Below are 15267 nucleotides of genomic sequence, written 5' to 3'. Positions count from 1 at the left end.
GATATATCCACCCTCATGCTTGGATTGAACCAAGCTATTCCTAAACAAATTATTTACTTATGCATAATAATGCTTGTTCTTTAATTCTTTAATTTTCAGTCTTAACATTATAATCAACTCAAGCTAGTGACTTGTTTGCTTCTTAAAACACCCCATGCATGACTTATGCCCCGGTTACCGACATGATTTCAAGAGAAAGTTTGATATAATAGTGTGCCATAAGGCCATAACCATTATGTGGTAAAAAGGACATAAGGATAAGGGGTATACATAAGTACACACCCCTGCTAGTTCTATATGGCACCCCTTTCATTCAAATGAGACCAGCGACCTGTTTTTTTTCAATACTTTATAATATTAGATTTTATAATATTAAATAAAGGAGTGATGGAGATTGAGGGGATTGATTCATGCCCCTAATTGAATGATGAGGTTAAATGATGAAAAAGAAGTTAACGTGATGCAGACGTGACGAAAGAGAAGAAATGACTGAAAGGAGACATACCCTTTAGCCTAACTAATTAGTTGGAGCCGCAAGGGGAAAACTGTAATTTTTTGTCAAAATGTGAAATTGACTTTGCATGATTATCAATCTACAAAATGGTATCTAAGACATGTCTCTAAAGGTTGATCTAGATTAAGAAAAATACAAAAACAAATTAATTAAGGTGGTAAATTACACCAATCAAATTGGCTAGTTCCTTGCCTAGTTGAATGATTCAGCTTGATGTTGATCGAATCCGAGTATCAATAAGTTGTATAAAAGCGTTTCGGAACCCCAAGTTCCCAGTACTCACGGTGCTTTGTCTCATCATCATCGTCGTCGTCGTACTCAGTATATCCCACCAATAGCAAAGCTATGGTAGGATCTAAGGAGGGTAAGATGTAAACCGCCTTACCTCTGCCCCGTAGGAATAGAGAGGCTGCTTTCAGTGAGACCCCCGGTTCGATAGTAGTTTTATCTCATATATTCATTAATTTATTTACTTATTTTATACAGTAATTTATTTCCGAATTCTTGTTTTTTTCATTGTAATATTTTTAAAATTTGGATGATTTCAATTTATGTTATAAGTTGGTCATAAGCAATCCACACATGCTGTTAAAAAAAAAAAAGAAAAAGGAAAGAAAGAAAAAGAAAGCAATCCACACAAGACACACCAGCTTTCACATAGCATTGTTTATCATCACATATTGCATGCTTTAATTTTGCTCTTTGCTAGGCTAAGGGATATACACCACTCAATACTATTCTTCACATTTGTCACGTCAGTTTTCCTCCCCGTCATTTAGCATCACCCTTCAACATCCTTCAACCAAGGAAATACATCATTCTTCTCATTCTCCATCATTATTCATTTTCTATCTTTTTTTATTAAATTGTATTTTTTTAAAAGGAAATGAAGCAATTAAATAGGTTGGCCCCACCACCCTTGGGTGTATGACCCGAATGACCATGGTCATTCCTCTCATCACATATTACATGCTTTAATTTTGCTCTTCGCTAGGCTAACCAAACCGGTTTTGAGTTTTAAACCGGTTTGTGCACCTCTATTACAATTACTTCGATCTATATTAAATATATTAAATTAATAAGATAACTAAAATATCGTTAAAAACTAATTTTCAACTGGATTTAGTTATCCAATAATAAGTAAGGATACGCAATCTATTTATTTAAGAAAAAGATTATGGTATACATATTTTCATTATAGTAACACACACGTTATAATCAAGAATGAAAAATAGATATGCATATCTTTATATATAAACCAAAAAGGTATAAACCGTATAATTGGTTAAGAGAGCAGACGTCTTTAATTCATCTTTGTGTTTTGTCCATTTTCAATATAAGTACTTCACACCCCGTTTTTACTTTTGTTGTTTTGGGGGCAACATGTACACTACAAACCTCATTATTATTACTTATTATCCTCACCCGCAATTCTAATATATATTATTACGTGTGTTGCTCAATTGGTTGTTACATGTGATATGAATAAGTGTTTAATTATTTTATTATTGGTGGCTTCATCCCCATCTTCATTCTCATTAGTAAGATCTTACATCAGTCTTAGTAGTTTGAATTAGTGTCATGATGAACGGATTATTATTTGTTATTGTTTCAATTAATAGTTGTGACTCCGCATCCGCATATTAATTGTGTTTTTAATATTATATATATCAAAACTGTGTTTTGATCACCAACCTTGTGTTGATCAAACTTATCTAAATTCATACAAGTTGCAGATACATATATGAGACGATTAAAGATAAAACAAGTAGTTTTGAGACTTTAGTTTATTCATCAATAAAAGGCTTATTTGGATTTGTTTTGTTTGAAGTTATGAATGTTTGGTTTGACTTGAATAATGTGATGTACTTGGATGTTTATGAAATTAAATAATTAGTTATTGTCATAATTTTTAATAGTGTCTTGCGAGAATGCAAGCTACTGAGCAATCTAATTAAGTCATGCCTCGACATATTCCGTTGTATGTTGGGGTGTGACAATGTTTAACTATAATACGCACATCATGAACTTCAAGAAATCCAAGTTGGCGGTTCTATTGTTGTGCTAAACGACGAGTACTAATTTCCCTCTTTTCGAATTCCATCTTCCAAATCTGATTTTCTAGTGTTGTTATTTGTAGGGAAGAAATTGTAGTTTTGTTGGATGGGTTGTCCCACCAATATGTCGTCTGGCTAAAGAGGTCATACCCGGTTTGCTGAGGTACATCAACAAGCATCAAGCTAAGGCCAGAAATGGAAGTATATGTTATAAATAGTTGGTTGTTTTTCCTCATCTATTATGTTTCATCATCATCATCGTACTCAGTATATCCCACCAATAGCAATGCTATGGTAGGGTCTGAGGAGGGTAAGATGTAGACAGCCTTACCTCTATCCCATAGGGATAGAGAGGCTGCTTCCGGTGAGACCCCCTGCTCGATAGTAGTTTTGCATCAAGCCTTGGACATAAGGCACATAGCACTCAATCATCCGGACACCGGCTGATCGGTGCATGTGCCCTTGTCTTTCGGCTATCAACGCCATCACATGATGCTTGATTAACATTCCGCCACTTTTAACGTTATTTTCACGAGATTAGTAAAATAACGTCAAAATTAGTGCAATTTTACTTTTGCCCACCCAAGGGTTCACACATATATACATTATATGCGCGCACCGCAAGCAGGGCGTATCTATTATGTTTATATATATATATATACATCTACAAAAACTTACTATACTATTAAAGCTAGGGGTGTTCATTGGATCGGATAACGGATTATTCGGTTCAGGTTATTCGAATTTAAAAATTTTAGGACCCTATCCCAAATCTGATCCAAATTAGGAATATTCATATCCGATCCGAATCTATCCGAATTCAATTTGGATCGGATTCGGATAATATTCGAATAATCTGAAATAAACCTAAAATAATTTTCTAATATTTTGTTCCTAACATTTAATAGTTTAGAATTACAATAAATATACAAACCGGAAAATACGAATTACTCTTGAACACAATTTAAAGTTCAAACTTCAAATAATAATCTAATAAAATATACCAAACCGAAAAATACCACTAAATACATGTTTTTTATTCGGATTAAACAGATATCCAAATAATCCGAATTTTTTAAAATTCCATATCCGATCTGAATCTGAATTAATTATTCGGATATTCAGATTGATCCGATTCGAATATCCGAATAAGAATTCGGATCGGTTTATTTTGGTTTCGATTAGGATTTTGGTTTTTTTCGGATTTCTTAAACACCCCTAATTAAAGCAACATGATTTATCCACATGAGATTATTCTAGGGCCTCTATATGGAATGTCACATAGATGCCATGAGCATTTTCCTATTTTGTCATCTCTTCTTTTAAAGACGGGACACGGACCCATTTAGTTATGTTATAACCCATGACCAGGTTTTCATGCTAGAACAATGACACTGTTTCTCCTCAAATACATCCATCTTCATATGGCAGTAAGACTTTGTAAAATTTAAATAAATAAAATATCGTGTGATACAAGTCTTGAACTCAAGACCTCATGTTTCTAACTAAAGATGCTTACCAACTACTAAGTGGTAACTCTATTGGATTTCTTAACTTATAAATGATATATGGTTAATTCACTTATAAATAATAGTACAAGATCATTAAATATTTAAGTCATAGTCCAATGCTGTATTCAAATAGGTTTTTAAAAAATTATAAATTGTAAAATTTTGTTTATTATTATTTATATCTTATCATTCTTATGAATATATAGGGTGTATGTTATCATGTATATTATTAAATATAATTTTTTTATTGTTTTTTAACCACCCGTGTATCACACGGTTCTATCTTAGTAAATAATAATAGCTCTAAAAGCTGATGATGTGTTTCAAAATAGGCATGTTATTCGGGTTTCGGGTTGTTCGGGTTTGAGCTCAAAGAAAATTGACCTAAGAACTGACCCAAATAAGGTCGGGTTGTTCAAGTTGAACAGGTCGGGTTAATTCGGGTCAGGTTTAAAAGGTTCACCTTTAACAAGATCATAAATAAAACCATAATTCAAACCTTCATAAAACTATAATCAAGTCAATTGCAACATACAACCATATATAACTATAACAAAATCCAGAACCTTCATAATTCCAAAAGTTAATAGAAATAAAATGTTTGAAACTTACTCTCAACAATAAAAAAGATGATAAAAATAAACTTCTAAATAGTCTTCACTCTTCATGGTTGTAAAAATACTTTCAGGTTTGCTCTTTCGTTTCTAATTCTATTGTAGAAAACACCAAATCATATAAACATTAAAATAGTTAGATTCAACATGATTAAATATTATAAAAGTACCAAAATTAACGTATTTTTATCAATTTGTTGTGAATTGAATAAAGATATTAACGATGTATTAATGCCTCAACTAAAATATTAATCATGTATACTATGCATGCAACAGCCAAAAATATTTGAGAGCATTAGACCTTTGGTTACCCTAGGCTTATAAAACATCAGAATCAACTATTTGAGTTATTCGGGTTGTTCGTGTCAATCCGATTTTGATATTTTAACCCAAATACCAACCCAAATGTTTATTCTCAGGTTCAGTGTAAGAGTTTAATCGGGTAGGGTACATTCGGGTCGGATTATGTGAGTCTCGGGTTGCTTCAGGTCGGATTTGTTATTCGGGTATGGTTAAAAAACACACCCAATTTCAAAACGTCCTGTCTATGTTGGAACTCAAATGGTCAGAATAATATTTTATTTTTGGTATAAACTTGGATAAATCATATCCATTTGACCTATTAACGCATGCATGCCGTTTCACTATACAACCAAGCATTTGGCAGACTTGTATTTGTAGCGAGTCGATATAATCATATAAATGGTTCAAATGGGTGAAACATAAAATTTAATTTGTCTTAAACATCTTTAAATTATATAATTATACGATTTAATAAATAGTTTCAAATTGATTAAAACGATCATTATTACCAATTTACTTGCTAGATGTATATACTTGGTGAGCTGATCATACTGGATTCACAAAACATATGAAAGGAATTCTATTCTTGGCCAACCATAAGGATACGATCAAGCAGTAAGATGGACTATCGTCTTTGCTAACGTATAAGACTTTTCTTCAATTTATTGCCTACTACCTCTCTTGCCTAAAGAGGTCAGTTCACCGCGTGTCTGTCTTTCAGTTCTTTAACTCCAAAGGGAAAAAGGAATCACTATGAGTAGGATTGTTCGTGTGTCCATTGGGCAAAACCGATCGAAACGCAACTTTTTGAAGTCGTTTTGGATACACCTACGTATCCATGAATGTATAGATTTTTTTTTAATATTTGTGGTACAATGGTTTATACATTGTTTTTTTTAATATTAGTGGTACACTGGTTAATTTATTCAATCAAAATAAACATATCTTTGGCAATGTTTAATCTCATATACTCACCTATTATTTAGTTATTTTATAAAGTAATTTCTCCCGGAATTCTTGTTGTTATTATAATATTTAAGGTTTTCAAAACTTGGGTCATTTCAACTTATGCTGGTGATACGCAGTCCACACACCAGGTGTTACAACTTACATGTGCTTATCATTGTTTAACATCGCATGCTTTTATTTTGGTCATTGCTTAAAAGCACCTTGATTTGTGTAACACAAATTTTTAGAGCACATGTCTAACAGTTTTAAGATAATACGGTAAACTTAAAAGGTTGATGCGAATTAAAATATATATTAATGTTTTTAAGAGTAGAAACCTAATATTAGAAACTAGCCAAGTACAATATAGAAAAAGAATAGTAAAATGTAACTAATATTTTTTTTCTAAAGGAAAAAGGTAATTGGTCTCAAAACTACACATAAACGTATGATATGGTGTGTGACTTCATTATTGTATATTTTAAGTTAAATGATCCAAGGTTTAAGTGTATTTATTTGAGTGTTTTATAGGAACAACACACACACAAATGAATAGATTTCTTTTTATCATTAATTACTTTGAAATCAAAATAATAAAATCAAGAACACACCCTTTTCATTATTATGTGGTATTGTTGTTATTTAATCTTTTTGTTTCTTGATAGATGTAAGTGCTGTAATAAAGCTATACAAACAATAAATCATAACACGTCCTTGACTTTGTAAATAATAATGATAATTTGGACGAAATTGGCAACAGTTGGAAAATATCGAGTGTCTAATTGTGGAAAAAAATATTTTTAAACGAAATTCGCAAATGTGACTAAACCTCATGGACGATTTTGGCATTTTACTCATATAATAAAGAAAGAGTGAAAAGATATGGCTATCCCAGATTTAACGAGGTTAGTGATTTGGATGTAATTGGCAAGAATTGGAAATTGTGGATGATCCATATGTTAAAAGTAAATTTTTTAGACTTAATTCGCATTATTTTCTAAACCACAAGGACGAAAATAGCACTTACTTTAATAATAATAATAATAATAATAATAATAATAATAATAATAATAATAAAGAAGAGTAGAGTTTTGAAATAAATCTGGTTTTGAGGGGCATATAGGTAATTCAGTTGAAATTAAAATTTTTGGCGCTTAAAAGCGGTTACTCAGAGTCAGTCACGCAATCTAACACTCAGGTGCTATTTGTTTTTCAGAGGTAAAATGTCAGAAGACTGCGAAACCACATCTGCCAACATCTGTAGCAGAAGAGGTGGACCAAAACTCTGCAGTCTGCAACAAGAAGACTGTTTGTTTTTTAACATCTGCAGACTGCTAAAATAAGCTGAAATTTAAATAAACTGAAATATAAATAAAAAAGGTTATGAACTGGTGATAACAATTACGATTTTTCCCTTGTCTTGGCTTGATCAATGTTATGTTATTATTGTTTTTTGATAGGAGATTAGGTGTTTAAGTTTTAATACCGAGCTTGGTTAATAGATGCAAACAAACATTACAGTTTTGTATCCTTATTTGTAAGTTAAATGTTTTACAGTTTTGTTTAGTCTTTAGGAATTTTACAGTTTTGTTTACAGATTTGGGTTTTATATAATAGTTCAAACTTTCAAAATGCTCTCCATTTACTGCAAATTTAACAAACATCATAAGTGTCCCAAACCCTAGCCTTCTGTAATTAGTTCTTATGAGTAACAAACTCTAAGCAAGAAACCCTTGAAAAGCCTAAATGTCAAATATTATCAATCATAAATTGTTGAGTCTAATTAACAATGCCTAAATGTCAAATATTATCAAAATAAAGCTATAAAAATGTATTTTCATAATCTGTTAACTGCATATGATGGTGATGATGACTGAGATGGGCATCAATTAAGCATTGTTAATAAACCAAATTAAGCAAACTTAACTAAACAACCGAACATACCACGGAAAAATTTGGTGTTATTAAGCACATAGATCATAGATGATTAACATCACAACCATTAAAATTAAAATATGAACCATGTAACTTACTTACCAGGTAGAATTAAAAGGAACTTCTATGAAGATGAGATGATGATTTGTGCTGCTCCAACAAAAGGTAAAAGAAAGAAGAATAAATAATAAGTTGTTTGAATCAATCGGATCTAAGCTAAAATGAAAAGAATATAAAGAAAGCATACCTTCAAGAAGATGCCGGCTTGGTGAGTGGAGCGGACGACGGCCGGCGGTGTGGAGGTAGCCGGCTTGGTGAGTGGAGCGGACGGCGGCAGTGGAGAGGAGGAGGAGTGGTTAGGGTTAGGAGGAGGATGATGATCGGTCTGGGAGAAGAGGTTAAAGAAGTAATAATACCAACACTTCTGGGAGAAGAGGGCGCGCACACGTTTTTTAATGAAACGTCTTCGAAAAAACAAACACACTGCAGAGCCCAACGTCTGCGCGCCCTCTTCTCAGTGCAGACAAAAGAGGTGGAGAAGTGCTTCTGAGGAAAAACAAACAGCACCTCACTCACTCACTCTCACAGCAAGATGGGACTTTACGCACTTATATTGAAGGTTATGGAAAAGCATCCGGAATATTTCACACCGGAGGCGCATGAACAGTGAAAGGCGGACAGACTCAAGCGTGTTAACATAATGAGGGCGATACGGAAGGCAGGAAAGCATGAGCTGGCTGAGGAGCTGCAGGCAGACTCAATTGAAAGCTAGTGGTGTGAATCGTCAAGCTATATTAATTGATGTTGAATTTCTCTTTATTTTGCCTAAACTAATTGCTTACTTTACTTTTGCTGTTTTCATTATCATTCACTGATCCGGTCGTATCGGTTTGATTTAATACGCCACCATCACTTGTTAAAAGTTATACCAAATGATATGATGGTAGTTGTGTATCTGCTCTATGCAATACTTCAGCTCCTCATTAGTGCCATATGATTAGTCCAAGTTGCAGAGATCAGAAGGCTTATACCCTGTAGTCATTCATCTTTATAATTTGATTTATCTTGGAGGTATAATTCATAGACCTATTGAAGAGGTAGGTCCCAGCAGAGCCCAGTTGGACCCGCAAGACTCACCTCAAAGAGGGACGTCTGCGCAGTTGAAACCGCAAGACTCACCTTCAACAGGGACGTCTGCGCAAAGGCTAAACTCGCAAGACTCACCTTGAAGAGAGACGTCTGCGCAGAAACCAACTGGATCCGCAGGACCCACCATGCTCAGAGACGTGACGTCCTTACGCGCAGTACGCAAGCTGTTCCCGCAGGAAAAGCCTCCCAATGGTCGACGTACTCCGCCTGTTCCCGCAGCAACGGATACTAGCCATCAGGGAAGGCTACCCGCGCAGCAAGGCTACACGCACAAGGCACTTAACTCTTAAATAATTCAGTAATGTCACCTGAAGAAGGAGTGAGCAAGCCGGGAGCACTCCCGCCCAAAGCCGGGAATACTCCCGCCCAAATGAGCCAGTCCGTACGCTACTGGAGGACCTTTTGTACTGTACCTGACGAGGTATGGACAAAAGGTCTGACCAAAGCAGCGACAGCTCACTGTGACAAAGGAATAGTACACAGCCGGCCTGGTCACTATCAGCCGCTGCCTACTCACCAACCTATGTCACTATTAGCCGCTGCCTACTCACCAACCTGTCGTAGCACGTGCATAGCCTGCAGTTGGTGGAAAAGAATAGTACACAGCCGGCCTGGTCACTATCAGCCGGTGCCTACCCACCAACTACCAGCATGGCATGTGCGTAGCCCACAGTTGGCAAAACAGGAATACTATTCAGCCGGCTGTACCTTCTTGAAAACCTACCTTCGGCTATAAATACTCCAACACCTTGGAATGGTATGGACACATTACATTATCTTACATTATCTGATATCTCATTATCTTATCTTCTCTAGCAATCTCTTAATATACACTTATATTCAAGAGCAATCTAGTCTGATTCTCACGCCGGAGGGTGGTCACAAGGAGGTACCCCCCCTTCTCAGTGACGAGCTCACGGTGTCTGTTTTGCAGGTCATCAGAAGAACCATCTTTGCCGGACCTAACCCCTCGTGGGAAACATCTATTTAACCCCCAGATTATCCGTAATCTGCCCGGGGTCAATTAGTGTTTCTTCACCTATGTAGAATTAGTGGCTAGAGGAGGGAATAAGGTGGGGCATATACACATTCTAATAACTATAGTACCATTATGTTAAGTTTGTTTAGGTACTTTATGAACCACATTGACCTCTGATATAATCCTCAATTTGACCTTATAGTTGACTTTTCTAGAGACATTATAATAATGGGCAACTGCATATATCTAAGAGTTGCATATTTCCTCGAACCATGCTTTAAGAGCATTGCATATTATCCGTTAAAACTTGTATTTTTATTTGGAAAAATTAAAGCTGTTTAAATTTAGAGAGGGATCAATTCAATTCTTCCTTTAATAATAAGCCGAAAAACTAATTGGCTAAACAGATTGGTTAAGTTATGAGCATATCAGTTCATGGTCAATAATTTGGTGATTTGGTCAACATACTCCGCACCCCGTCCTTCACCACAAACACACAATCCGACATCTTAGCACTTTATTAGTAACTAGGTTAAAAACCAGAGTACTACATAGTTCTGAATAATTAAAAAAAAATATTAGATAAATAACCAAAAGTTATAATGCATCAATTTGTGAGGCGTATACGGCTCTCGTATATGTGTATATGAGCCGTATATGTGAGTGAGAGATTAACAGAATATAAAATGCATCAGCTAGATAAATCTGCAGGCCAAATTATTGTACCATATTTTTCTAAAGCTTTCCAAGTTACTAAATTAAAACCTTGAAATTTCATAATTCAAAATATTGATGAAATACCAAATCTACCCTTCACGATAGTGATTAAGTAACCTTCTATCTTTTTTCAAGAACTACCCTTAGCTGTCTGATATAATCCTCAATTTTGACATGTTAGTAGACTTTTCTGGACATCTTAGTAGTCTATTAGTATTACTTATGTTATTAGTTTTATGGTTGTTTTACTTATGTAAAGAGTTGTCCTTTTGTTAGAAACATAAAATTAGTTACAAAAGAGATTAAACAATGCATGTATAAAAAAATGAACCAACAAGTTTGGCCACCTCCTAATATGTTATTAGGAGTTGATACATAGATTAACAGTCAACTCATATATCTTCTATCCTTAAAATAAATGCAAGACATTTCGAATATGATTATGCGATGAAAAAATTATAAATCAGAAAATGATAAAAACATCTTAAAGAAGACAGTGTGTATATATATTCTTCTACAGACTGAATACTTAAAACGACTAACATATTTCGATATAAAACTGATCGGGTTGATGAAACTAGCATAATACGGATTCCTAACGGACATGAATTTGTCTAGGAATAGCTTGGTTCAATCCATGCTTGAGGGAGGAAATGCTGTCGAGTTCCGAATAAATCCCCAAAACTTTCTCCTATGCTTTTGCCACTGAATGTATGGTACGTGCAAGTGTCGAGAGAGTAGAACACCATTTTCCCTTTCTTAGAAACCGGAAAAATTATTTTGTTCTCCATATCAGGTGTTCTAGCTTCCATGCATAAACCTGTCTGGTCACATATATAAATCACATGCTTTCCTATTCCATCTATTTTCCCCCACTTTTTAGCATCAAGATCCATCTTGAATAACTCAACACATTCTCCAAATCGATCCATTGTCACTAACAATAGATCTTGATCATGTTTCACTAGGAAATATTGTGCCGACGATCTACTGCAACTTGTAGGCGCCACGTCTACATAATCCCAAGAGCCATCTTTTTCAAAAACAAAAACGTTTGTAAATATACTAAGTTGTCCCTCGCTATTCAAGGCATAAAGATCTTGGCCGCAGGATGTTGAGAAACAGAAAATAGAAGATGGAGCCTCACCATCAAGTTCTAGACCAATTCTAAACCAGGTGGCAGGCTCTCGATTTACAAAGTGGATGTAAATATCCGGTCCTTCAAATCCAGCCACCATACAATTAGGAGAAGATGGTGGTGCTGAGAAACAAAAACTTTCAAAGAAACAAGCATCTAGATTTGGAAGTTTGCGGATATCACTTGTGAACGGGTTAAACAACATCATACTATCTTCACCTTTAGATATCAGCAACCAACCATACATTGAACACCATATATGTAAATCTCCAATCAATTCTGGAGGTGTTCTTAGAGAGTATTTGTCACCAAACAAGGGATCTGTAAAAGTGATAACACCATGGTCTTTGTCTAAGACCATCAACCATGGTGACACTAATAAAAATCTCCGCAACCTTTTTATTGATGCTCCGTTGCTCAATCGAGCCACGGGTGCAGTCAGTTGTTTGCATGTTGCACGAAAGTAGACATAGTCGATATCAACACAAAACTCCATAATCATCTCCAACACATGAAACGGAATATTAAACAGGCGTGATTCAACACGCTGTTTAATCATGCTATTAATTTCAACCTCAAATATATCATTTTCATTCGCGTGATCTTGTTTAGAATCAACCCTATGATTGATTTCTCCATGATCACCTTCCAACCTACACCACAAATTAAGATCTTAAGTAACCATGTTTCTTTTTTCTTTAGCATGCTTGATAAAAAAACACAAATTAAGTAAAAAGCAATATGTACCTGCATTCAGGCATCGCCCAAAGTGAGATGTAGCTCGTTCGTGACCTTGGTGGTGGTGGTAACTCTAGATGAGGCATAGAAGATAAGCCCAAAGTTTTATCTGTGACATGGTATGAGCATATGGCGTTGCCCTCTCCTCTAAACATGTGTATATAACCACCCCCAAACTCGGAGGCAATGCCAATACCGCTACTATCAAGATCAAGGAAACATACAGCGTCATCAAAGTCTTCAATCTCCTCCCACACCTTGCGGGTCATGTCCAGTTTAACCAAACGCACCGAACAGGGCATACCCCGCTTATAATATTGATAAACGATAAACAGACCCGAGCAACTTCCATTTAGAGAATGACCAACAAAAGAGTAATTAAGCTCAAAAATATGACTATGATTAGGCAGTTTCACAAATGGCGATAGACTTATTACGACTTATTTATCGTTAACCACGATATCAATCTATATGATAAACTGATCGCAAACAAAGCCCCTATTTAGGGCATATAGTTTATCATTGCAACAAGTTAAACTAAACACAAACTCATCATCTTGTCCGGTTATGTTTTCTAGTTGTTTACCATATGACATCTCCATCCATCTCAACTTCTCTCTTTTGCAGTCGAGCTCGAGCCTAATAAAAACAAACATAGGATTTTCCTCTTTGGTTAACAAAAGAATTGACCCGCAGTCACCAGGAGATGACGATAAAACACATTCGTCAATCTCCCCTTCAAGATTCAACGGTGGGAGACCGATGAACTCAGAAGTGAGCGGATTCCAAAGAGACCACATGACGTTTTGTGGATGGTCGGACATAACCACCCAGCCATGGAAACACCCACGAATACGTCTCCCGAGCAGCTCAGGGATTCGACGCCGATAACAAGACAACTGGTCATCAATGGTATAGAAAACCTGGTAACCGATGGTGTCTTCGGATTCCAACAACTGTGCAACTAACCACACATGTTGTCTTGACAGAGAAGGCAACCGATCACAACAAATTTGGCTCTGATCCATCTAACATATAAACTTGTTTTGTTAATGAATCAATGAGTTAATAAACAACAATACGATGATATATAGAAAACTGGATTATGATGAATAAAATATGCAAGCAACCATGTCACAAAAACTTACCTCTAGAATGTGATGAAACACAGAGATGAATTAAAAGCCTATGTTCTCTTAACCAGTTACGTTTTTAATTTATATATAAGCTATGCATATATTTTTTTTTCTTGATTACAACAGCGTAAGATACGTGTGTGTTAATATAATGAAAATATGCATCCCCATAATTGTTTCTTAAAATAAATAGATTGCGTATCCTTATTATTTGAAAACTAATTTTTAATGATATTTTAGTTATCTTAATAATTTAATAATATAGAAGTAATTGTAAATAGGGGTGTTCATCGGGTTAACCCGATCGGGTTTCGGGTTAATCGGGTCGGGTTAGTCGGGGATTTTTAAGAAATATCTAACCCGCAACCGGCCTTATTAAGGTTCGGGTGGGTTTAGGTTATTCGGGAATCGGGTTGACCATGCTACTTTATATGTGTTCATATCTGTTCATTTAATTAAATAAATACAACCTAAATGAACTTTTCGCTGAACAGTTTATAAACAAGCAGATTAATTAACTCCTCTCTAAAGTTCACAATATTGCCTTTATAGTGCTTATTTCACATTTTCATCATTGTATTTAAAGTTAAGTATCACCACTAATCGGGCTATTCGGGTTAGCCCGAAACCCAACTCTTTTTTTTCCAAAAATGAGCCCGGCCCAACCTTATTAACAATCCGGGCTATTCAGGTTAACCCGAATAACCTGATTAATACTTTTTGACTCTATTTAACCCGACTCGAATCAGCTTATTCGGGTTCAGGTTTGATTAATCAGATTTGGGTATTTTAGACACCCCTAATTGTAAATATAGGTTTTAGAGAAAGTAAATTTAGCAATTATTTTTATTAAATGAATAAATAAACTGTGAAAACTAATTTTTTGATGAGATCATGTAAATAATGTATGGAATGCAAAAGACTAAATATAAAAAAAAAAATAGGTTTCATTGACTTTAAAAAACAACTAAATAAAAAGTGGTTTTGAATACTTTTTTATTTTAATGATTTGAGACTTTTCTTGTATATAAAAAAAACCCTGACATTTTAATCGGTATAACACATCTTACACATCCAAGGGCAAAGCTTGCTTGGTGCCCAGGGTGGCCCCGGCTACCCCTGTTTTTTCGTTTAGGAGTTAAATTTTTCTGGTTTTATATGAAATATTTTATAAGTATTAAGTCGGTCACCAATGAATACTTTTGGTCACTCCTATTATTTAGCCCAAAACTTCGCTACTGTACACATCAATAAGGTCAAGAGAGTTGTGCCTCTTAGTGGAGTTAAGGGGCAGAACTCGTTACAAAGACCCTTATTCATTGTTGCATAAAAACATTGACGACGTTTCCATCTTGCTTGTTCGGTGTGAACAGAATGACCGTCTTCCAGCGCGCGCGTCTTTTTTGTTGTTCTCTGAATGGTTTGTATATCAAATGCGAGCCTTTGTGTTAAATCGGCTAACTTTTTGTGTTTTACCAACTCATTGTATTTGTCTATTAAACGCCGTTGTTCGTTTATGAGCCATTCT

The sequence above is a fragment of the Bidens hawaiensis genome, unplaced genomic scaffold, assembly GCF_021521415.1.
Source record: "Bidens hawaiensis isolate Kalapana, Puna unplaced genomic scaffold, B.hawaiensis_p1.1 tig00045633_1, whole genome shotgun sequence".
Lineage (NCBI taxonomy): Eukaryota > Viridiplantae > Streptophyta > Magnoliopsida > Asterales > Asteraceae > Bidens > Bidens hawaiensis.
This window is presented reverse-complemented; position numbering follows the sequence as displayed.